This window comes from Anomaloglossus baeobatrachus, chromosome 10, assembly GCF_048569485.1.
Source record: "Anomaloglossus baeobatrachus isolate aAnoBae1 chromosome 10, aAnoBae1.hap1, whole genome shotgun sequence".
Classification (NCBI taxonomy): Eukaryota; Metazoa; Chordata; class Amphibia; order Anura; family Aromobatidae; genus Anomaloglossus; species Anomaloglossus baeobatrachus.
In genome coordinates, this window is record NC_134362.1 from 4,366,643 (window position 1) to 4,393,198 (window position 26,556).

Sequence of the window (26,556 nt, forward strand, 5' to 3'; positions counted from 1 at the left end):
GGATGTCGGGCTGTGTGCGGGGATGTGTGCGGGGGTGTCGGGCTGTGTGCGGGGGTGTCTGGCTGTGTGCGGGGATGTGTGCGGGGATGTCGGGCTGTGTGCAGGGATGTCGGGCTGTGTGCGGGGATGTCGGGCTGTGTGCGGGGATGTCGGGCTGTGTGCGGGGATGTGTGCGGGGGTGTCGGGCTGTGTGCGGGGATGTCGGGTTGTGTGCGGGGATGTCGGGCTGTGTGCGGGGATGTCGGGCTGTGTGCGGGGATGTGTGCGGGGGTGTCGGGCTGTGTGCGGGGGTGTCTGGCTGTGTGCGGGGATGTGTGCGGGGATGTCGGGCTGTGTGCAGGGATGTCGGGCTGTGTGCGGGGATGTCGGGCTGTGTGCGGGGATGTCGGGCTGTGTGCGGGGATGTGTGCGGGGGTGTCGGGCTGTGTGTGGGGATGTCGGGCTGTGCGCGGGGTTGTGTGCGGGGATGTCGGGCTGTGTGCGGGGTTGTGTGCGGGGATGTCGGGCTGTGTGCGGGGATGTCGGGCTGTGTGCAGGGATGTCGGGCTGTGTGCGGGGATGTCGGGCTGTGTGCGGGGATGTCGGGCTGTGTGCGGGGATGTGTGCGGGGATGTCGGGCTGTGTGCGGGGATGTCGGGCTGTGTGCGGGGATGTGTGCGGGGTTGTCGGGCTGTGTGCAGGGATGTCGGGCTGTGTGCGGGGATGTGTGCGGGGGTGTCGGGCTGTGTGCGGGGGTGTCTGGCTGTGTGCGGGGATGTGTGCGGGGATGTCGGGCTGTGTGCGGGGATGTCGGGCTGTGTGCGGGGATGTCGGGCTGTGTGCGGGGATGTGTGCGGGGCTGTGTGCGGGGCTGTGTGCGGGGATGTCGGGCTGTGCGCGGGGATGATGGGTGCTCTCTCTCTCTCGGCCCAAAGAAAACTTAACGCAATTCGTTATTTCACTGGAATCCGTGGCCTTTATTATCACACTTTTTGCAAGGCATCCGTCACATGCGTTACACAACGCAATGTGACGGATGCCGTTCAACACAAGTGTGAAACTAGCCTTAGGCCTTTATCAAAAACCGGACCATCAGATGGATTGACACAGTAAGTATGTGGGTTAATTCATAGAAGATTATCATCGCATGTCACATGTAATAGCCTGTAAAATGGTTTGATAGACTATATTATAGTCAGGAATGTGGGTTAATTCCTAGGACATTATCACATGTCACATGTAATGGCCTGCAAAATGGCCTAATGAGGTATATTAAAGTCAGATGTAAGAACACTCAGGGATGTGGATACAGGAGTCCAATGTTACCTGAATAATAATAGCAGCTGAAAAGCAAATATAAATGCAACCACAATGCAGGGAAAGAAGGGGATTAGCCACTCTGGTTTATATGGGGATCAAGATATACCTATATCGTTTATTGATTAATGGTGTGTGAGAGAGATCAGCAAACTATTGGTGTTAGAGAATATAGTGGCTGGGAGAGGAGATTCACCTCATAATATGGAGAAATCTTATGCCTTACTGATTAGGATAGTGTGCAAAATAAGCATTAGAATATACTCCTTTATTATTAGACCTAAAAAGAGCAACGTTAATTACTCTAGTACAATCAAGTCAAATTCAAAAAGCCATCACTATCTAAGGTGAAATCACCATGGCCACTTAGGTTAGCCAAATAGGGACATACCCGCGAGGGGTCCTGTCTATTGATGGCCACAAGGAAAAATAAACACAAGAAAAAAACCAAACAAACAAAACCAAAAAGTGATGTTGCTGTACGCAAAGGACAATGGTCCAATTGACAAAAAACACAACATAAGAAATAATACCTAAAAAATCAAATCAGTATGCATTCATCTCGCTGACAGTGGTCAGTCATACATGTACGTAAATATGCAATAGGCTTTTAGGTATTATAAAAGGAATGGTCTCACCCAGTCCCTTTTCATGTGAGGTCATGCAGTCTCTTGATCCTGAGCAGTAGAGTCGTCCACCATATACTGACCCTACCACTCCTTAGATACAAAAAATAATAACTGCTGCCCCAAGCTTCCGTCCTCACAAGGACGGACCACAACTAGGTCTCAAGCTGGACCCCTATGCTGACCCTAATGACATCCCGGCATTCCGACGCGTTTCGTCACTCAGACTCCTCAGGGGACATAATAATTGTCAGTCAGGTCCTTGCTGCCAGCCCTCACCAAACCATAGTGTCTTACTGATTAGGATAGTGTCCATGAAAGCCCTGCTGTGCTTACTATTACCACTTTTTCCATGAATAAACAATAAGAACACATCATTATCTTTGTTTTTGTTTTATTGGGGTTTAATGCTAATAATAATGCTGGAGTTACTTTTTCATATTGCAAAAATTAAGAGGCCACTGCAAAATTTTCAGTTTTTCTAATTTTTCTCTTTATATTTTTAATTGAAATGTAAATTGTTTTTTTCTTCTATAATCTACTGACAACGTCTCCGAATTTCCAAGCAACAAATTTTGTATTTATTTACTGAAAATGAGAAATGGTCAAAATAACAAAAACAATGCATTGCTTTCACCTCAAATAATGCAAAGAAAACAAGTTCCTAATCATTTAGAAACAACAATACTAATAATGTTTTACCTCAGGAAGAGTTCAGAAATCAATATTTTGTGGAATAACCATGATTTTTAATCCCAGCTTTCATGCGTCTTGGCTGCTTTCCACCAGTCTTTCACACTGCTTTTGGGTGACCTTATGCCACTCCTAGTGTAAAAATGTAATCAGTTATTTGTTTAATGGCTTGTGACTATCCATCTTCCTCTTGATTACATTCTAAAGGTTTTCAGTGGGGTTCAGGTCTGGAGATTGGGCTGGCCATGACAAGGTTTTGATGTGGTGGACCTTCATCCACACATTGATTGACCTAGCTGTGTGGCATGGCGCATTGTCCATATGTAAAAAACAGTCCTCAGAGTTGGGGAACATTGCCTCAGCAGAAGGAAACAACTGTTTTTCCAGGATAACCATGTATGCGGCTTGATTCATACATCCTTTGCAAAGTTTAATCTGCCCAATTCCAGCCTTGCTGGAGCATCCCCAGATCATGAACGATCCTCCACCAAATTTCACAGTGGGTGCAAGACACTGCGGCTGGTATGCCTCTCCAGGTCTCCGTCTAACCATTAGACGACTAGGTTTTGGGCAAAGCTGAAAATTAGACTCATCAGAGAAGATTACCTTACTCCAGTCCTCTATGGTCCGACCGTGGAAAGCTTCAAGAGGAACCTCAAGACCCACCTCTTCCAACAAGCCTACAACCTACAATAGCCTTCAGCCCAGTAGACCACTGCGCAACCAGCTCTGTCCTTACCTATTGTACCATCACCCATTCCCTGTAGACTGTGAGCCCTCGCGGGCAGGGTCCTCTCTCCTCCTATACCAGTCTGTCTTGTACTGTTAATGATTGTTGTACGTATACCCTCTTTCACTTGTAAAGCGCCATGGAATAAATGGCGCTATAATAATAAATAATAATAATAATAATAATCTTTATGGTCTTTTGCAAACTTCTGCCTGGCTCTCCTTTGCTTCTCATTGATGAAAGGCTTTTTTCTAGCTTAAGGGTATGTGCGCACGTGTGCGCTCTGCACCGCACCGAAAATGTGCGCTTCAGAGCGCAGCTGAAAAGCTGCGTTCTGAAGCGCATGGTGCCGGCAGATTCGTGCGCTCTGCATGCTGCCTCTTCCTATAGACAGCATGCAGAATGCACGAAAGAAGTGACATGTCACTTCTTAGAACGCAGCGATTCGGCAAGTAGCCGAATCGCTGCGTTCTAACATGCCACGTGCGCACGGCTCCTGCACAATCTCCATCGATTGTGCAGGGGACGCAGGACGCATGCAGTTACGCTGCGGTGCAGAACGCAGCATAACTACATGTAATACGCACACGTGCGCACATACCCTTACATAACTTGAGCCCTGCCTCTAGGAGCGTGTTACAAACTGTTCTTGCAGTGCACTTCACCCCAGCTGCCATTTGCCATTCCTTGTAGCTCACTTGATGTCATCCTGTGGTTGCTGAGTGACATTCCAATAAGATGATGGCCACCCCAGTCAGTGGAGGGTCGCTTTCGCCCTCTGCTGCTTTATACTCTGGTTGGAATTCAACTGACACTGTAATGGAATGGCTGTCGGACATGTAGAAAAGATGATTTTAATAAAAATGTGCAGTAGTCTCTTAAATTTTGCCAGAGATATATATATATATATATATATATATATATATATATATATATAATATAAAGCTGAATGTGTGTGTGTATGCGTGTGGTGTGTGTGTGTGTATGTCTGGGATTGGAATCCGCACCGTCGCAGCTACAGCCACAAAATTTTGCACACTTACACTTCTGGACCCCGAGAGCGTCATAGGCTATGTTTCGAGGGTAAATTTTAACCCCGCTCTTTCCAGTTATTCGACAAAAAACCTGCCTCCATTAAAGCGAATGGAGCTGGGAGCCACAGTGCAGCCAGAACTTCAGAAGAATATGCAGCCACGCCCTTATATAGAATGTTGGCTTGTCACAATGCAGCCAGGGAAAGAGACAGACACAGACAGGGAAAGAGGCAGACACAGACAGGGTAAGAAACAGACATAGGCAGGCTAAGAGACAGACACAAAGAGACAGACACAGACAAAGAGACAGACTGACAGGGAAAGAGACAGACAGGGACAATGACAGACAGGGAAAGTGACAGACAGGGAAAGAGATAGATAGACAGACGGAGAAAGAGATAGATAGACAAACGGAGAAAGAGATTGAGACAGATGGAGAAAGAGACAGACAGGGAAAGAGACAGACAAAGAGATAGAGAGACAGAGAGATATATACAGAGGCGGAGACAGACAGAGAATGGGAGAGAAACATTGAGACAGTTACTATCCCGGGCAGCGCCGGATGCTATGTTGTGAGGCGAAATTTAAACCCCGCACGTTCCAATTTACCAATCAATTTTGCCCCTATCTATATAATGGGGAAAAAGTAAAACGAAAAGTGTTGGGGGCAAATTGACTACGGCCAGATGTGAACAAGGGGGACTTAAAGAATGAGAGCGATGGCGCCAAAGAGTATATACCGTACAGTTGCTAAGGTGGGGCCCCGACATGGGATACTCACCACACTCGGGGATATGAACACACACAAAATTCGCCACACACTACCACGTGCTTGGACACATATACAGTTAGGTCCAGAAATATTTGGACAGTGACACAAGTTTTGTTATTTTAGCTGTTTACAAAAACATGTTCAGAAATACAATTATATATATAATATGGGCTGAAAGTGCACACTCCCAGCTGCAATATGAGAGTTTTCACATCCAAATCGGAGAAAGGGTTTAGGAATCATAGCTCTGTAATGCATAGCCTCCTCTTTTTAAAGGGACCAAAAGTAATTGGACAAGGGACTCTAAGGGCTTCAATTAACTCTGAAGGCGTCTCCCTCGTTAACCTGTAATCAATGAAGTAGTTAAAAGGTCTGGGGTTGATTACAGGAGTGTGGTTTTGCATTTGGAAGTTGTTGCTGTGACCAGACAACATGCGGTCTAAGGAACTCTCAATTGAGGTGAAGCAGAACATCCTGAGGCTGAAAAAAAAGAAAAAATCCATCAGAGAGATAGCAGACATGCTTGGAGTAGCAAAATCAACAGTCGGGTACATTCTGAGAAAAAAGGAATTGACTGGTGAGCTTGGGAACTCAAAAAGGCCTGGGCGTCCACGGATGACAACAGTGGTGGATGATCGCTGCATACTTTCTTTGGTGAAGAAGAACCCGTTCACAACATCAACTGAAGTCCAGAACACTCTCAGTGAAGTATGTGTATCTGTCTCTAAGTCAACAGTAAAGAGAAGACTCCATGAAAGTAAATACAAAGGGTTCACATCTAGATGCAAACCATTCATCAATTCCAAAAATAGACAGGCCAGAGTTAAATTTGCTGAAAAACACCTCATGAAGCCAGCTCAGTTCTGGAAAAGTATTCTATGGACAGATGAGACAAAGATCAACCTGTACCAGAATGATGGGAAGAAAAAAGTTTGAAGAAGAAAGGGAACGGCACATGATCCAAGGCACACCACATCCTCTGTAAAACATGGTGGAGGCAACGTGATGGCATGGGCATGCATGGCTTTCAATGGCACTGGGTCACTTGTGTTTATTGATGACATAACAGCAGACAAGAGTAGCCGGATGAATTCTGAAGTGTACCGGGATATACTTTCAGCCCAGATTCAGCCAAATGCCGCAAAGTTGATCGGACGGCGCTTCATAGTACAGATGGACAATGACCCCAAGCATACAGCCAAAGCTACCCAGGAGTTCATGAGTGCAAAAAAGTGGAACATTCTGCAATGGCCAAGTCAATCATCAGATCTTAACCCAATTGAGCATGCATTTCACTTGCTCAAATCCAGACTTAAGACGGAAAGACCCACAAACAAGCAAGACCTGAAGGCTGCAGCTGTAAAGGCCTGGCAAAGCATTAAGAAGGAGGAAACCCAGTGTTTGGTGATGTCCATGTGTTCCAGACTTAAGGCAGTGATTGCCTCCAAAGGATTCGCAACAAAATATTGAAAATAAAAATATTTTGTTTGGGTTTGGTTTACTTGTCCAATTACTTTTGACCTCCTAAAATGTGGAGTGTTTGTAAAGAAATGTGAAAATTCCTACAATTTCTATCAGATATTTTTGTTCAAACCTTCAAATTAAACGTTACAATCTGCACTTGAATTCTGTTGTAGAGGTTTCATTTCAAATCCAATGTGGTGGCATGCAGAGCCCAACTCGCCAAAATTGTGTCACTGGCCAAAGATTTCTGGACCTAACTGTACCACCCTCAGCACACATTTCACCACACACCAACCTCACCACATAATCACTCTAAACACACACAAGTCTGGAATTATCCTTCAAAAACATCTGATTAATAAGCAGCCAAACTACAAGAACAACAAATGTACCACATAGGAAATACGGCAGCTGTCAGTCACATGACCTGTCTATATGTGTATGTGTGAGCTAATATATACTGTCAGGGGGAGGGCTTTCTGTTGCCTGGAGATTTATCAGGCTGCCAATAGCAACCAATCACAGCTTAGCTTCTATTTTGCTACAGTTAATTAATCTGAGCTCTGATTGGTTAATATAGGCAACAAAGAACATTCTCAGTATGTGTGAGGTCATAGGATGTTAAATCTGTGTGGAATATCTGTGGTGGTGAAATATATATTGTGAAATGCTTCTATTAGCTTAGTTTTTGCCTTTTAATAATTACATTTATATCTATCTGTTTTGTGGTTTTTGTGTGCAGAATACATTTTTGTTAATACATTCTATTTTGTTAACAGCAGTTATTAACCCGGGCGAAGCCGGGTAGTACAGCTAGTATATATATATATATAGATATATATATATATATATATATATATATATATATATATACACTGCTGGCCAAAAGTATTGGCACCCCTGCAATTCTGTCAGATAATGCTCTGTTTCTTCTTGAAAATGATTGCAATCACAAATTCTTTGGTATTATTGTCTTCATTTATTTTGCTTGCAATGAAAAAACACAAAAGAGAGTTAAACAAAAATCAAATCATTGATCATTTCACACGAAACTCCAAAAATGGGCCAGACAAAAGTATTGGCACCCTTAGCCTAATACTTGGTTGCACAACCTTTAGTCAAAATAACTACAAACAACAGCTTCCGGTAACCATCAATGAGTTTCTTACAATGCTCTCCTGGAATTTTAGACCATTCTTTTTTGGCAAACTGCTCCAGGTCCCTGAGATTTGAAGGGGGCCTTCTCCAAACTGCCATTGTGAGATCTCTCCACAGGTGTTCTATGGGATTCAGGTCTGGACTCATTGCTGGCCACTTTAGTAGTCTCCAGTGCTTTCTCTCAAACCATTTTCTAGTTCTTTTTAGAAGTGTGTTTTGGGTCATTGTCCTGCTGGAAGACCCATGACCTCTGAGGGAGACCCAGCTTTCTCACACTGGACCCTACATTATGCTGCAAAATTTGTTGGTAGTCTTCAGACTTCATAATGCCAGTCACACGGTCAAGCAGTCCAGTGCCAGAGGCAGCAAAGCAACCCCAAACCATCAGGGAACCTCCGCCATGTTTGACTGTAGGGACCATGTTCTTTTCTTTGAATGCCTCTTTTTTTCCTGTAAACTCTATGTTGATGGCTTTTCCCAAAAAGCTCTACTTTTGTCTCATCTGACCAGAGAAAATTCTTCCAAAACGTTTTAGGCTTTCTCAGGTAAGCTTTGGCAATCTCCAGCCTGGCTTTTTTATGTCTCGGGGTAAGAAGTGGGGTCTTCCTGGGTATCCTACCATACAGTTCCTTTTTTATTGAGACGCTGACGGATAGTACGGGTTGACACTGTTGTACCCTCGGACTGCAGGGCAGCGTGACTTTGTTTGAATGTTAGTCGAGGTTCTTTATCCACCATCCGCACAATCTTGCATTGAAATCTCTCGTTTTCTTTTCTTTTCCTTCCACATGTAGAGAGGTTAGTCACAGTGCCATGGGCTTTAAACTTCTTGATGACACTGCACACCGTAGACACAGGAACTTTCAGGTCTTTGGAGATGGACTTGTAGCCTTGAGATTGCTCATGCTTCCTCATAATTTGGATTCTCAAGTCCTCAGACAGTTCTTTGGTCTTCTTTCTTTTCTCCATGCTCAATGTGGTATACACAAGGACACAGGACAGAGGTTGAGTCAACTTTAATCCATGTCAACTGGCTGCAAGTGTGATTTAGTTATTGCCAACACCTGTTAGGTGCCACAGGTAAGTTACAGGCGCTGTTAATTACACAAATTAGAGAAGCATCACATGATTTTTCAAACAGTGTCAATAATTTTGTCCACCCCCTTTTTTATGTTTGGCATGGAATTATATCCAATTTGGCTTTATGACAATTTTTTTTATTTTTTTTCATTGAAGACAAATTAAATGAAGATAATAATACCAAAGAATTTGTGATTGCAATAATTTTCAAGAAGAAACTGAGTATTATCTGACAGAATTACAGGGGTGCCAATACTTTTGGCCAGCACTGTATATATATATATATATATATATATATATATATACAGTATCTTGCAATAGCATTCGGTCCCTTTCAATTTTTCAACCTCTTCCCACATTTCAGGCTTCAAACATAAATATAAAAACTTTTAATGTTATGGTGAAGAATCAACAACAAGTGGGACACAATTGTGAAGTTGAACGAAGTTTACTGCTTATTTTAAACTTTTATAAAAAATAATAAACTGAAAATTGTGGCGTGCAATATTATTCGGCCCCTTTAAGTTAATACTTTGCAGCGCCCCTTTTGCTGCAATTACAGCTGCAGTCTCTTTGGGTATGTGTCTATCTGTTTTGCACATCGACAGAGGGAAATTCTTGCCCAGTCTTCCTTTTCAAATAGCTCGAGCTGAGTGAGGTTGGATGGAGAGCGTTTGTGAACAGCAGTTTTCAGCTCTTTCCACAGATTCTCGATTGGATTCAGGTCTGGACTGTGACTTGGCCATTCTAACACCTGAGTACGTTTTATTTGTGAACCATTCCATTGTAGATTTTGCTTTATGTTTTGGATCATTGTCTTGTTGAAAGACAAATCACCGTCCCAGTCTCAGGTCTTTTGCAGACTCCAACAGGTTTTCTTCAAGAATGATCCTGTATTTGGCTCCATCCATTTTCCCATCAATTTTAACCATCTTCCCTGTCCCTGCTGAAGAAAAACAGGCCCAAACCATGATGCTGGCACCACCATGTTTGACAGTGGGGATGGTGTGTTCAGGGTGATGAGCTGTGTTGCTTTTATCGTTTGCATTGTGCCCAGATAGTGTGATTTTGGTTTCGTCTGAGCAGAGCACCTTCTTCCACATGTTTGGTGTCTCCAGGCGGCTTGTGGCAAACTTTAAACAACACTTTTTATGGATATCTTTGAGAAATGGCTGTCTTCTTGCCACTCTTCCATAAAGGCCAGATTTGTGCAGTGTAGACTGATTATTGTCCTATGGACAGACTCTCCCCCCTCAGCTGTAGATCTCTGCAGATCATCCGGAGGGATCATGGGCCTCTTGGCTGCATCTCTGATCAGTCTTTTCCTTCTTTGAGAGTAAATTTTTGATGGACGGCCGGGTCTTGGTAGCTTTGCAGTGGTATGATTCTCTTTCCATTTCAATATGATCGCTTGCACAGTGCTCCTGGGGATGTTTAAAGTTGTGGAAATCTTTTTGTAACCAAATCCAGCTTTAACCTTCTCCAAAACAGTTTCCTGGACCTGCCTGTTGTGTTCCTTGGTCTTCATGATGCTCTCTGCGCTTTACACAGAACATGAGGCTATCACAGAGCAGGGGCATTATACGGAGGCTTGATTACACACAGGGGCTTATATTTATCATCATCAGTCATTTAGGACAACATTGCATCATTCAGAGATCCTCAATCAACTTCTGCAGTGAGTTTGCTGCACTGAAAATAAAGGGGCCGAATAATATTGCACACCCCAATTTTTAGTTTATTATTTTTTACAAAAGTTTAAAATTAGCAATAAATTTCGTTCAACTTCACAATTGTGTCCCACTTGATTCTTCACCATAACATTAAAATTTTTATCTTTATGTTTGAATCCTAAAATTTGGGAAAAGGATGAAAAATTCAAGGGGGCCGAATACTTTCGCAAGGCACTGGATATGTACAGTGGTACCTCGCTTAACGAGTAACCCACTTAACAAGAATTTTGCTTAACAAGCAAAGCTTTCTGTAAATTTGTAACCCGCTTTACGAGAAAGCTTTGCTGTGCGAGCAAAATCCTCACCTCACACACTTCCGGTTTCGTCCATCCACCGCGCTCTGACCCACACTTGCAGTCCACACAAACACACACATGCATGCACACACACACAAACACACACACGCACACACACACATACAGTATTATGTTCACCTTACCTTCCGTTCCACCGCCGGTCTCATGGTTCTTGTAGTTCCCGGGTACATCATGACGTGCTCGCGGTGAACTACAAGTACCATGAGGCCGGCGGTGGAACGGAAGGTAAGGTGAGCATATAATATGTGTACCTTCCGTTTCATCGCCGGTCTCCTTGGTCCTGTAGTGCGCCGCTCCACTCCGCTCCACTCCAGGCATCTGCATCCATAGCGACGAAGCAGGAACTTCCTGGTTCCTGTCACCACTACTCAAAGGCAGCGCGCTGCCCAATCAGAGGCAAGCGGCTCTGCCTTTGACGTCAGCGCTGTGGCAGGATGTTCCTCCCACGTCGTTATGGTAACTCGATACACGGCCCGCACCGGAGAACAGCAAGTCCCAGGAGACCGGCGATGGAACGGAAGGTAAGGTGAGCATAATATGTGCGTGTGCATGCATGCTTGTGTTTGTGTGTGTGTGTGTTTGTGTGTGTTTGTATGTGTGTGGAATGACAGAATAGGGGACCAGAATGGGACATTTAACTAGTTGTGGAACGAATTGTCAGCATTGCAATGATTTCCTATGGGAAATCTTGCTCTGCTGAACGGGTAACTTGGTTAACAAGCACAGTCCCAGAACGGATTGTTCTCGTTAAGCAAGGTTCCACTGTATATATATATATATATATATATATATATATATATATATATATATATATATTACACTACAAAAAAAAGTTTGGGGGTCACCAGACCATTTTGTCTTTTCCATGAAAAATCATACTTTTATTTATCAGATGAGTTGCATAATGAATAGAACATATCATCCAGACAGTGACGAGGTCAGAAATAATGATTTTTACTTGAAATAATAATTTTCTCCTACACACTTTGCTTTCGGCACAGAATGCTCCTTTACAGCAATTCCAGCTTTGCAGAACTTTGGCATTCTAGCTGGTAATTTGCGGAGGTAATCTGGAGATATTTCACCCCATGCCTCCCCCTCACCACAAGTTGGATTGGCTTGATGGGCACTTTTTGCGTACCATACGGTCAAGCTGCTCCCACAACAGCTCTATAGGGTTGAGGTCTGGTGACTGGGCCACCCCATTACAGATAGAATACCAGCTGCTGGCTTCTTTCCTAAATAGTTCATGCATAATTTGGAGGTTGCTTTGGGTCATTGTCCTGTTGTAGGATGAAATTGGCTCCAATCAAGCGCAATCCACAGGGTATGGCATGGCGTTGCAAAATGGGGTGATAGCCTTTCTTATTCAAAATTCCTTTTACCTTGTACAAATCTCCCACTTTACCAGCACCAAAGCAACCCCAGACCATCACATTACCTCCACCATGCTTGACAGATGTCGTCAGGCACTCTTCCAGCATCTTTTCAGTTCTGCATCTCACAAATGTTCTGTGGGATCCAAACACCTCAAACTTCAATTCGTCTGTCCATAACACTTTTTTCAATCTTCCTCTGTCCAATGTCTGTGTTCTTTTGCACATATTAATCTTTTCCTTTTATTAGCCAGTCTCAGATATGGCTTTTTCGTTGCCACTCTGCCCTGAAGGCCAGCATCCCGGAGTCGCCTCTTCACTGTAGATGTTAACACTGGCGTTTTGCGGGTACTATTTAATGAAGCTGCCAGTTGAGGACCTGTGAGGCTTCGATTTCTCAAACTAGAGACTCTAATGTACTTGTCTTGTTGCTCAGTTGTGCAGCGCGGCCTCCCACTTCTCTTTCTACTCTGGTTACAGCCTGTTTGTGCTCTCCTCTGAAGGGAGTAGTACACACCGGTGTAGGAAATCTTCAGTTCCTTGGCAATTTCTCACATGGAATATACTTAATTTCTAATAACAAGAATAGACTGTCGAGTTTCACGTGAAAGTTCTCTTTTTATGGACATATTGAGAGTTTAATGGAACCAACAAATGTAATGCTCCAGATTTTCAACTAGCTAAGAGGAAGGTCAGTTGTATAGCTTCTCTAATCAGCAAAACTGTTATCAGCTGTGCTAACATACTTGCACAAGGGTTTTCAAGGGATTTCTAAACATCCATTAGCCCTCTAACACAGTTAGCAAACACAATGTACCATTAGACACTGGAGTGGTGGTTGTTGGAAATGGGCCTCTATACACCTATGTAGATATTGCATTCAAAACCATACGTTTGCAGCTACAATAGTCATTTACCACATCAACAATTTCTAGTGTATTTCTGTTTAATTTAATTTTAGCTTCATTGAAAAAAAATGTGTTTTTCTTTCAAAGATAAGGAAATATCTAAGTGACCCTAAATGTTTGAACTGTAGTATATATATATATATATATCCTCTGCAACCAATCCATACATGCAGTACAGCCCAAGATTATTGTCACCTTATCATGGTTTATCTTCAGGATATGTAGCATCAGTTGTATTCTTTAATTCCAAATGTACAAATACATTCAATATAAAAGTTTACCTGTCTCCATAAATGCAGTTGTTTCAAAAAAGAAATACAAAAAAAAAAGTCCATGCAATGGGTAGGTGAAGGCAACTTCACTGATGCTTCTTGGCACCAGCTTTGGTGTCAATGGCCGGATGTGCTCGCTTCTTGTAGGACAGTTCTTGGTTGCTGTCCTCTCCAGCTCTTCATTTTCCTTGGATTTTTCCACAGATTTTTTTACTGGGTTGAGGTCAGGACTCTGCAGGTTCGCTTTTTGCCATTGTCATGTAGATATGGATGTTTATTGGTCATTATCTTATCAGACTCTTTATTTGACTCCTACACCTGGAAGCATGTTTAGCTGTAACATGCAGTGATCATCCTGCAATAGCATTTTTCTTTGGCCTTCACCCATCGTGCCCTGTTTTGTTCAGTGTGTTGCTTATGCTTCAGGTTGGAACGGTCACTCTGGATGTCTCCATCTCAGGATGAAGGGCTCTAGATGTATGTGGTCACTTTGGATGTCTCCAGCTCAGCATGGAGGGCTCTGGATGTTGTATGTGGTCACTCCGGATGTCTCCAGTTCAGGATGAAGGGCTCTAGATGTATGTGGTCACTCTGGATGTCTCCAGCTCAGGATGAAGGGCTTTTGATGTATGTGGTCTCCAGCTCAGGATGGAGAGCTTTGGATGTTGTATGTGGTCAGTCTGGATGCCTCCAGTTCAGGATGGAGAGCCCTAGATGTATGTGGTCACTTCTGATGTCTCCAGCTCAGCATGGAGGGCTCTGGATGTTGTATGTAGTCACTCCGGATGTCTCCAGCTCAGAATGAAGGGCTCTAGCATGTTTAGCTCTAAGATGCAGTGATCATCCTGCAATAACATTTTTCTTTGGCCTTCACCCATTGTGCCCTGTTTTGTTCAGTGTGCGGCTAAAGGCCCCGTCACACTAAGCAACATCGCTAGCAACATCGCTGCTAACGAACAACTTTTGTGACGTTGCTAGCGATGTTGCTGTGTGTGACATCCAGCAACAACCTGGCCCCTGCTGTGAGGTCGTTGGTTGTTGCTGAATGTCCTGGGCCATTTTTTAGTTGTTGTTGTCCTGCTGTGAAGCACAGATCGCTGTGTGTGACAGCAAGACAGCAACAACTAAATGTGCAGGCAGCAGGAGCCGGCTTCTGCGGAGGCTGGTAACCAATGTAAACATCGGGTAACCAAGAAGCCCTGTCCTTGGTTACCCGATATTTACCTTTGTTACCAGCCTCCGCCGCTCTCACTGTCAGTGACGGCTCCTGCTCTGTGCACATGTAGCTGCAGGACACATCGGGTTAATTAACCCGATGTGTGCTGTAGCTAGGAAAGCAGGGAGCCAGCGCTAAGCGGTGTGCGCTGCTCCCTGCTCTGTGCACGTGTAGCTGCAGCACACATCGGGTAATTAACCCGATGTGTGCTGTACTAGGAGAGCAGGGAGCCAGCGCTCAGTGTGCGCTGCTCCCTGCTCTCTGCACGTGTAGCTGCGTGAGCTGGTAACCAAGGTAAATATCGGGTTGGTTACCCGATATTTACCTTAGTTACCAAGCGCAGCATCTTCCACGCGGCGCTGGGGGCTGGTCACTAGTTGCTGGTGAGCTCACCAGCAACTCGTGTAGCGACGCTCCAGCGATCCCTGCCAGGTCAGGTTGCTGGTGGGATCGCTGGAGCGTTGCAGTGTGACATCTCACCAGCAACCTCCTAGCAACTTACCAGCGATCCCTATCGTTGTTGGGATCGCTGGTAAGTTGCTTAGTGTGACTGGACCTTTATGCTACAGGTTGGAACGGTCACTCCGGATGTGTCCAGCTCAGGATGGAGGGCTCTGGATGTTGTATGTGGTCACTCTGGATGTCTTCAGTTCAGGATGAAGGGCTCTAGATGTGTGTAGTCACTCCGGATGTCTCCAGCTCAGGATGAAGGGCTTTAGATGTATGTGGTCACTTCGGATGTCTCCAGCTCAGGATGGAGGGCTCTGGATGTTGTATGTGGTCAGTCCGGGAGTCTCCAGTTCAGGATGGAGAGCTTTAGATGTATGTGGTCACTTCGGATGTCTCCAGCTCAGGATGGAGGGCTCTGGATGTTGTATGTGGTCACTCCGGATGTCTCCAGCTCAGGATGGAGGGCTCTGGATGTTGTATGTGGTCACTCCGGATGTCTCCAGCTCAGGATGGAGGGCTCTGGATGTTGTATGTGGTCACTCCGGATGTCTCCAGCTCAGGATGGAGGGCTCTGGATGTTGTATGTGGTCACTCCGGATGTCTCCAGCTCAGGATGGAGGGCTCTGGATGTTGTATGTGGTCACTCTGGATGTCTCCAGCTCAGGATGGAGGGCTCTGGATGTTGTGTGTGGTTTCTTTGCCACATTTTGAATGAACTTTCTTAGGTTTCTCATCGGTTTTCCTCTTTCGATCACGCCCCAGATGGATCTGAAGCAAACTTCTTGATAACATTTCCAAGTCTTGTTCTTTTTGGGCCTTTTTTTGTAGCTACTGATTGATTTGAACTATTTTGGCAGCTCCAGCTGTGGTCAAAAAAGCTATACATTGAGTTGTATTCAATTGGGTCGATGGCAGCTGCTACTTATTAGTTAACCCCTTCCTAGCTGGGCTATTTTTGGTTTTCTTCCTCTACTTCCAGTAACCATAACTTTTGTATTTCCACGCAAGAGATTTTTTTTTACTTACTATATTCTGTATACGGTAATGAATTTATGAATGCGGCGATACCAAATATTTGTATTTAATTTCTTTTTAATTGCTTTATTTTTAATGCGGAAATAGGAAGGTGATTTCAACTTATATTTTTGTAGATATATTTTTAAAAACATTTGTTTTTTTCTCTTTTTACAGTATTTGTTAATCCCATAGAGTACTTGAGATTGCGGTCATTCGAATGCTTGTACTATGGAAACAGTTCATCAGCACCGCTCTGTATAGCCAAAATCACGGCCTCCTGTGAACAGCAGCTATACACCGGTTTTTACAGGAGACTCACCATGACAAGCACGGGGGTCATGATAGACCACTGGCTGTCATGGTAATCCATCAGCGCCCCGTAATCGGGCACGCCGAAGGGCATGTTTCATAATGAGCCCCCTGATGACGCATATTAAATGTCGCTGTCAGAGATTGTGGCATCTAACAGTCGCTAGAGAAATTGGTCACCACCTGCACCTGCTGGAGGTAGATGATGACAGCCATCGTGTGCTGGGATAGATGTGGCCTCGGCGTACGAGTCCGCATCATAGTCAGGGACACAACATATGATGTAACTGTATATCATATATCGAGAAGGGGTTAAAATCAATCAGTAGCTCTACAAAAGTCTGCAGTGTAGCCTGAGACCGCTTGTGCTTGGTGACAGATTTCTGCTCTGCTTTGAGAGCTCAATTGTCTTTTCTATTGTGATGAAGGAACAGGGAATAAAACTTTCTTTTCTAAGCACCAATGCAATTGTTTATGTCAGCTCTAACCTAGTGGGGACAGGTGAGATAATGTCCCAATCACTTGGGTCGCTGTCCGGCAAGGTAGCGAGCACCGTTCCTCTGTTTACAGCCTGGCCAGCAATTTAGGGGACCAAACAATAAGTTATATGATCCTTCTGTTCCCACGTGCAGTGCCTTATCGGAATCACATATTGGTTACAGCAGACGATTATATATTAGCCATTATTTTTATACATGAACAATCATCAAATCACCTGGCGAATGAGTGGGAATGTGCTCACCGGCAGATAATCGGGGAAAGTGTCATTATTTGCCATCCTTGCTCTGCTTAGAGGGCTCTATCCTTTATTCCCAGCAAATTGTTATTTTTATGTCTTGAGCTTTCCTGTATCAAATATGAGTTTACATATCCAAGTGGTTTCACAAATTGCCTAAATTCATGATTTCCTGTCACTTTCTATACAGGGTACAGGGCCGTATTTGGGGTTTTTGCTGCCCTAGGCACTGTCAGTGGTGGCGCCCCCTTCTGATCTGTCAGATTACGGGTATGTGCACACAGCTTTTTTTTTTTTTTCAGACAGATCCGCCCTATAACCCGCCCAAAAAACCCAAACTCTAAATATTAAAGAAATGAACTCACACACTGCAGTGTAAAACGACTTGCTGTCCATATGCTCAGTCTTTGGAGTTTTTTTAAGCGCGTCAGGTTTCCTCAGACATGAAGCGGCTGACAGTGACCGGTCCATTATATGGCGCCTGCTGCTTGGATGCCGCTTACTAGTTGTGACCGGCCATTATATGGCGCCTGCTGCTTGGATGCCGCTTACTAGTTGTGACCGGCCATTATATGGCGCCTGCTGCTTGGATGCCGCTTACTAGTTGTGACCGGCCATTATATGGCGCCTGCTGCTTGGATGCCGCTTACTAGTTGTGACCGGCCATTATATGGCGCCTGCTGCTTGGATGCCGCTTACTAGTTGTGACCGGCCATTATATGGCGCCTGCTGCTTGGATGCCGCTTACTAGTTGTGACCGGCCATTATATGGCGCCTGCTGCTTGGATGCCGCTTACTAGTTCATTTAAAAAAATAAGTAAAATCCAGTAGCTAAAAGATGTTGGAAAAAACAACCAAGAAGCCACAGCAAAAAAAATAAATATTTGCTTCAGGATAAAATGACTGTCCTGAAGTGATTTCTGTCTGAATAATTCCAGGGGTTCACAGACCACTACAAGACGTGTGCACACTCCCTGATAGAGCCCAGAGCCTTCAGATAGTAGTTAAGACTTCCATACACATTAACCTAAAGTTGTCTAAACCCGCCAATATCGACAGGTTCTGCTGACAGCCCAATGTGAACAGGGGCTCTCAATTCTGATTGTCAGGGGAATAAGGATCCAGAATGTCCAATTACGGAGTGTAGATCCTATTATCCTCTAAATGATAAGCTGCTGTCGGAGATGTCCAGCAGCGGCTCTAATAAAGAACACAGAAACACTTGGCAGAATGAGTGCTCCTGTATATGGGAGAGCCGAGCAAGATAGCTGCCGGCCTAAAAATCAGACTATAGTGTATGGGGGCTTTAGTCTATTACTTATTCGGCTGACAGACATGCAGTTAGCTGTATTTTTAGTCCAGCACGCTGACCCTATGTTTTAGGATCAAGACTGATAAGGTAAAGATTACAACAGCCACATGACTATCACCAGAACCACCATCAGTACAGTAATACATAACTAAAACCACACTACATACTATAATACGTAACCAAAACCACAGTTAGTACAGTAATACATCACAGAACTACTGTCAATACAGTAATATCACCAAAACCACCCTAAACACAATAACACATCACCAAACCCACCCTGAAGACAATACATCGCCAAAACCACCATCAGTACATGAATACATTGCCAACTTCACACAGCAATCAAGTGCAGTGTCAGGTTAGACCCATATACATCTATGTATTGCATTAACGTACAACTCTCAGTATGTCCTTAACAATGGTAAGGAGATGCTGGTAGTTGTTACCAGCCATCATTAGACTGTGGACCATATAAGAACCACAATACTGATTAGTCTCAGGCAGTAGACTTAACTTTTGGACGAGATCTTATAGGTTTAGGTCCATTAATTCTGAGGAGATTAGTAGGGCAGAGGTGGGCTCAGTAGGGAGAAGGGGCATCATGGGGTGGGACTTGAGATCCCCACCAATTGCTCAAAAGACCTCTTAAGTGCACAGCTCAGGAGACAGGACTATGAAATTTTACTCCCGGAATCCATTCTGTCTGCATGTTCTGGTTCTGGGAAACACTCGGGGCCACGGTAGTCGGACCCCCAGCGATTGGAAAGTTATTTCCCATCCCAAGGATAGGGGGTAAGTTCCCAATGTGAGAAAACCCCTTTTAAAGCAGCATTCACACTGCAGCCAAAGATGGGAAACTGATTTATCTAAACAGTGTCCATCACCCGATGCACGAGCAAAACTTTCATTCGTCAGGTGAGATGATTTTTAAGCTGACTGAAAGGGAATCTGTCACCCCAAAATGACACCTAGACTGCGGAAATATTTATATGGGGGACATGATCTGTGGAGAAATAATCCCACCCATATAGAGTTCAGCTTAAAAGGAACTGGTCACGACCTTTAATATTAAACTGCTCCATTGTCTTGTTAGTCAGAAAATGTGCATCACTTACATTGCGTCACTAACAAGACATTGGGGGCAGTTTAAAATTGAAAAAGGGTGTAACAGGTTCCCTTTAATGTTCACTGAAAAAGCCACATTTGATATGAAAATGAGGACATTTCTGCGCGGCCTAAGCCTGGGTGCACCATTACCACCTAATATAGGAAAATACTAGCCAGGCCTTTGTCTTGATTAATAGTGATCCATTGGTGAGAGTGAGCACCGTAACACCAAATCTCCTGACTGCACCGCACCCAACACTGCGGCACACTCCAAGCGTCAGTGCGGGTGTGCACACAACACAGGAGGAGCACAGCGGCACACTCCAAGCGTCAGTGCGGGTGTGCACACAACACAGGAGGAGCACAGCGGCACATGCCAAGCGTCAGTGCGGGTGTGCACACAACACAGGAGGAGCACAGCGGCACATGCCAAGCGTCAGTGCGGGTGTGCACACAACACAGAAGGAGCACAGCGGCACACTCCAAGCGTCAGTGCATGTGTGCATCCAACACAGGAGGAGCACAGTGAGAAGGGGGACACGGCGCTGTGATGTGCTGTCTGCTCACTTCAACAACCTTCCTCATTGAATCGGCAGTCAAATACAGGCAGCAACCAGGTGTTAGAACGTACCTGCATCACATTGCATGCACACCCACGTGGACACTGCAGTCACATTGCAGGCGCACCCACGCGGACACTGCAGTCACATTGCAGGCGCACCCACGCGGACACTGCAGTCACATTGCAGGCGCACCCACGCGGACACTGCAGTCACATTGCAGGCGCACCCACGCGGACACTGCAGTCACATTGCATGCGGACACTGCAGTCACACTGCAGGCGCACCCACGCGGACACTGCAGTCACACTGCAGGCGCACCCACGCTGACACTTGGAGTGCTACTCTGCTCCTCCAGTGTCAGGACACGTGCAGAAATGCTAAGTGATTTTAAACAGCACTGACTCACCTAAGGGCGAGGGACTGTCTTTAATATGCAAATAGGAGGGTGCACATCTGCACCAAGACATCGGCCGCACCAGGGGGGACAGAACAGTTTGCATATATATAATAAAATATTAAGGTAAAACTGTACATGCCAGAGCGACGTCCCCTGTATAAATGTGTCTGCAGATAAATTGGCATTTTGGGAGTAAAAGTAAAATGTCATCGCTCTTAGCAACACATTGTCCTGCGTCTCCCAAGACTCCCCTCTTATTTGGTCTGCTGCAGCACATACTGCAATGGTGCCCGTATAGGGAATCTGTCACCAGGTTTTGCTCCCCCATCTGAGAGCAGCATAATGTAGAGACAGAGCCCCTGATTCCAGCGATGTGTCACTTACTGAGCTGTTTGCTGTCATTTTCTCTGCTGCAGATCTCACAGTTATTCAGAGCTCATGAATATGCTGGACTACCTGCAGCACACCAAGTAGTCCTGTAATGATAACTACTGCTGATTAAACAGTGATGTTATCAAAACTGCACTAAGCAGCCCAGTAAGTGACAACACTGGAATCAGGATCTCTGCCCCTACATTATGCTGCTCTCAAATTAGGTGGCAAAAACCTGGTGACAGACTCATAATTCTCACTAAAGAGTAACCACCCTAAGTAAGCCCAAGAATAAATAATTGCCCATCACTGAGCTCACAGCACAAAAAAATTACCCCACACCGTGTCACTTACAGTTTACAGCCTCCACATTCTCTCCTATAACATTTCCACTACACTGCCCCCTCAAATGAAATCCCCACTGTCCTCACCACTGAATTATACCCTCCAGACCTTCCTCACTTATGAACTATGACCTCCACTGTCCCCACCTCTCCATGCAGCCCCCACTTCACTGTCCCCCTCATGATGTCCCCACTCTATAATGAGCCTTATGCTTCGCATTCTGTATACCGAGCCCTCCCAGGCTCCTAACTGAGCGCTCCCCATGCTGCCCCTTCTCCATATCAAGCCCCCTCCATACCAAGCCCACCATGGTTCCCCTTCCATACAGAGTACCCCCCATGCTTTCCCATTCTCCATACCATGCCCCCCCCCGTGCTACCCCATTCTCCATACCATGCCCCCCCCCATGCTACCCCATTCTCCACACCATGCCTCTCATTCTCCATACTGTAACTCCCATTTGCTATACTGTCCACCACCCTCATTTTCCCTCCCCCCCCCATTTTCCCATTCTGCTCCATCCCCCATGCTGCGCCCCCACATCATGCTCCATCCCCATGTTGCGCCCCCACATCCTCCATGTTGCGCCCCCACATCATGCTTCATCCCCCCCATCCTCCATGTTGCGCCCCCACATCATGCTTCATCCCCCCCATCCTCCATGTTGCGCCCCCACATCATGCTTCATACCCCCCATCCTCCATGCTGCGCCCCCACATCATGCTTCATCGCCCCCATCCTCCATGCTGCGCCCCCACATCATGCTTCATCCCCCCCATCCTCCATGTTGCGCCCCCACATCATGCTTCATCCCCCCCATCCTCCATGCTGCGCCCCCACATCATGCTGCATCCCCCCCCATCCTCCATGTTGCGCCCCCACATCATGTTCCATCCCCCCATCCTCCATGTTGCGCCCCCACATCATGTTCCATCCCCCCATCCTCCATGTTGCGCCCCCATATCATGTTCCATCCCCCCATCCTCCATGTTGCGCCCCCACATCCTCCATGTTGCGCCCCCACATCATGCGGCATCCCCCCCCAGCCTCCATGTTGCGCCCCCACATCATGCTGCATCCCCCCCATCCTCCATGTTGCACCCCCACATCATGCTGCATCCCCCCCATCCTCCATGTTGCGCCCCCACGCCCCCACATCATGTTCCATCCCCTCATCCTCCATGTTGCGCCCCCATATCATGTTCCATCCCCCCATCCTCCATGTTGCACCCCCATATCATGTTCCATCCCCCCATCCTCCATGTTGCGCCCCCATATCATGTTCCATCCCCACATCCTCCATGTTGCGCCCCCACATCATGCGGCATCCCCCCCAGCCTCCATGTTGCGCCCCCCACATCATGCTGCATCCCCCCCATCCTCCATGTTGCGCCCCCACATCATGTTCCATCCCCCCATCCTCCATGTTGCGCCCCCATATCATGTTCCATCCCCACATCCTCCATGTTGCGCCCCCACATCATGCGGCATCCCCCCCCAGCCTCCATGTTGCGCCCCCACATCATGCTGCATCCCCCCCATCCTCCATGTTGCACCCCCACATCATGCTGCATCCCCCCCCATCCTCCATGTTGCGCCCCCACATCATGTTCCATCCCCCCATCCTCCATGTTGCGCCCCCATATCATGTTCCATCCCCCCATCCTCCATGTTGCGCCCCCATATCATGTTCCATCCCCCCATCCTCCATGTTGCGCCCCCATATCATGTTCCATCCCCACATCCTCCATGTTGCGCCCCCACATCATGCGGCATCCCCCCCAGCCTCCATGTTGCGCCCCCCACATCATGCTGCATCCCGCCCATCCTCCATGTTGCGCCCCCACATCATGTTCCATCCCCCCATCCTCCATGTTGCGCCCCCATATCATGTTCCATCCCCCCATCCTCCATGTTGCGCCCCCATATCATGTTCCATCCCCCCATCCTCCATGTTGCGCCCCCACATCATGTTCCATCCCCCCATATCATGTTCCATCCCCCCATCCTCCATGTTGCACCCCCATATCATGTTCCATGCCCACATCCTCCATGTTGCGCCCCCACATCATGCGGCATCCCCCCCAGCCTCCATGTTGCGCCCCCACATCATGTTCCATCCCCCCATCCTCCATGTTGCGCCCCCATATGTTCCATCCCCCATCCTCCATGTTGCGCCCCCATATCAAGTTCCATTCCCCCATCCTCCATGTTGCGCCCCCATATCATGTTCCATCCCCCATCCTCCATGTTAAACCCCCACATCATGCGGCATCCCCCCCAGCCTCCATGTTGCGCCCCCACATCATGCTGCATCCCCCCCATCCTCCATGTTGCACCCCCACATCATGCTGCATCCCCCCCATCCTCCATGTTGCACCCCCACATCATGCTGCATCCCCCCCCAGCCTCCATGTTGCGCCCCCCACATCATGCTGCATCCCCCCCATCCTCCATGTTGCACCCCCACATCATGCTGCATCCCCCCATCGTCCATGTTGCGCCCCCATATCATGTTCCATCCCCCTATCCTCCATGTTGCGCCCCCATATCATGTTCCATCCCCCCATCCTCCATGTTGCGCCCCCATATCATGTTCCATCCCCCCATCATCCATGTTGCGCCCCCATATCATGTTCCATCCCCCCATCCTCCATGTTGCACCCCCATATCATGTTCCATCCCCCCATCCTCCATGTTGCGCCCCCATATCATGTTCCATCCCCACATCCTCCATGTTGCGCCCCCACATCATGCGGCATCCCCCCCAGCCTCCATGTTGCGCCCCCCACATCATGCTGCATCCCCCCCATCCTCCATGTTGCGCCCCCACATCATGTTCCATCCCCCCATCCTCCATGTTGCGCCCCCATATCATGTTCCATCCCCACATCCTCCATGTTGCGCCCCCACATCATGCGGCATCCCCCCCCAGCCTCCATGTTGCGCCCCCACATCATGCTGCATCCCCCCCATCCTCCATGTTGCACCCCCACATCATGCTGCATCCCCCCCCATCCTCCATGTTGCGCCCCCACATCATGTTCCATCCCCCCATCCTCCATGTTGCGCCCCCATATCATGTTCCATCCCCCCATCCTCCATGTTGCGCCCCCATATCATGTTCCATCCCCCCATCCTCCATGTTGCGCCCCCATATCATGTTCCATCCCCACATCCTCCATGTTGCGCCCCCACATCATGCGGCATCCCCCCCAGCCTCCATGTTGCGCCCCCCACATCATGCTGCATCCCGCCCATCCTCCATGTTGCGCCCCCACATCATGTTCCATCCCCCCATCCTCCATGTTGCGCCCCCATATCATGTTCCATCCCCCCATCCTCCATGTTGCGCCCCCATATCATGTTCCATCCCCCCATCCTCCATGTTGCGCCCCCACATCATGTTCCATCCCCCCATATCATGTTCCATCCCCCCATCCTCCATGTTGCACCCCCATATCATGTTCCATGCCCACATCCTCCATGTTGCGCCCCCACATCATGCGGCATCCCCCCCAGCCTCCATGTTGCGCCCCCACATCATGTTCCATCCCCCCATCCTCCATGTTGCGCCCCCATATGTTCCATCCCCCATCCTCCATGTTGCGCCCCCATATCAAGTTCCATTCCCCCATCCTCCATGTTGCGCCCCCATATCATGTTCCATCCCCCATCCTCCATGTTAAACCCCCACATCATGCGGCATCCCCCCCAGCCTCCATGTTGCGCCCCCACATCATGCTGCATCCCCCCCATCCTCCATGTTGCACCCCCACATCATGCTGCATCCCCCCCATCCTCCATGTTGCACCCCCACATCATGCTGCATCCCCCCCCAGCCTCCATGTTGCGCCCCCCACATCATGCTGCATCCCCCCCATCCTCCATGTTGCACCCCCACATCATGCTGCATCCCCCCATCGTCCATGTTGCGCCCCCATATCATGTTCCATCCCCCTATCCTCCATGTTGCGCCCCCATATCATGTTCCATCCCCCCATCCTCCATGTTGCGCCCCATATCATGTTCCATCCCCCCATCCTCCATGTTGCGCCCCCATATCATGTTCCATCCCCCCATCATCCATGTTGCGCCCCCATATCATGTTCCATCCCCCCATCCTCCATGTTGCGCCCCCATATCATGTTCCATCCCCCCATCCTCCATGTTGCGCCCCCATATCATGTTCCATCCCCCCATCCTCCATGTTGCGCCCCCACATCCTCCGGCATAACCCCTCCCCCCCCCCCCCCTGGGTTGCTTGTTCGGCGCTGTCTTCGGCTGTAAAGCGCTTACCTGCTCCAGGCGGCATCTCCGGCGGCTGCACCTCCCGTTCTCCGCGGTGGTGGTGGTGGCAGGATCATCATCTCATCTTCCTCGGCGGCGGCTCCATGTCCCGTCCTCCTCTGCGCGGCGCTGCCTCACGCTCCTGTGACCTCTGCACAGTGAGTGCACGGCAGCACGTCGGGCCGGGGAGCTGATTACAGCTCCTCTGACCCCGGAAGTAAGTGCCGGCACGCTCACAGTGTCATTTATATTCGCGTGTTATAGACGCGACTATAAATGACTGTGCGCTCCCTCCCTCCTCCAAAAAGGCGCCGGATTTAATAAAGAGTTTGGAGGAGGGAGGAAGATTTAAAAAAAAAAATTTTTTTTTTTTAAATTTTGGTTTGGGCGCCGCCCCCCTGGAAGGCTCCGCCCCAGGCACGTGCCCTCAAGTGCCTAATGGCAAATACGGCCCTGACAGGGTACATTACTGTTGACAACATCTGTACAGTATGTGCCCGTGTTTTGTTAGTCTGAATTCATGAGAATTTGGCCTCCTCTGCTCTCACCGAGCGCGTCAACTCGAAATGTCACTCGTCTGTCCGCAGCTCCTACTCTGCACAATGAATATTTCGGTTTTCTAATGGATTTGGCTACGAGGGGATTTGTCATAAAAACTGATTTGAAAGAAGACAATCATCAGAAGACAATACGAGGATATTAGTTGTTTGTGTTATCTGTCTCAAGGCTTCGCACTTTATGGATATGAAGATTGAAATGATTTTCTCGCCGCCCTCATTATTTATGTATTGGTATAATATTTGCAGTGTTTGCTACTTGCTCTGCGGGTAAATTCACAATCCAGAGAATCAGTAGAAATAACTGCTCCTGCCTCCCACATTACAGTCAGAACCTATAGATGTATTTTATAGAGTATTATAGACTTCATGACTGCAGGCACTCACCATATGTCTTTTTATAGTCCTCCATTATAAATGCAA

The 26,556-nt window shown here is 47.3% G+C and overlaps 1 protein-coding gene across 9 annotated transcripts in view; it reads left to right on the forward strand.

Annotated features, from left to right (window-relative positions):
• Positions 1 to 26,556, forward strand: part of SOX6 (SRY-box transcription factor 6) — an 853,991-nt gene that overhangs the window by 202,327 nt on the left and 625,108 nt on the right. The gene's annotated exons all lie outside the window — the stretch shown is intronic.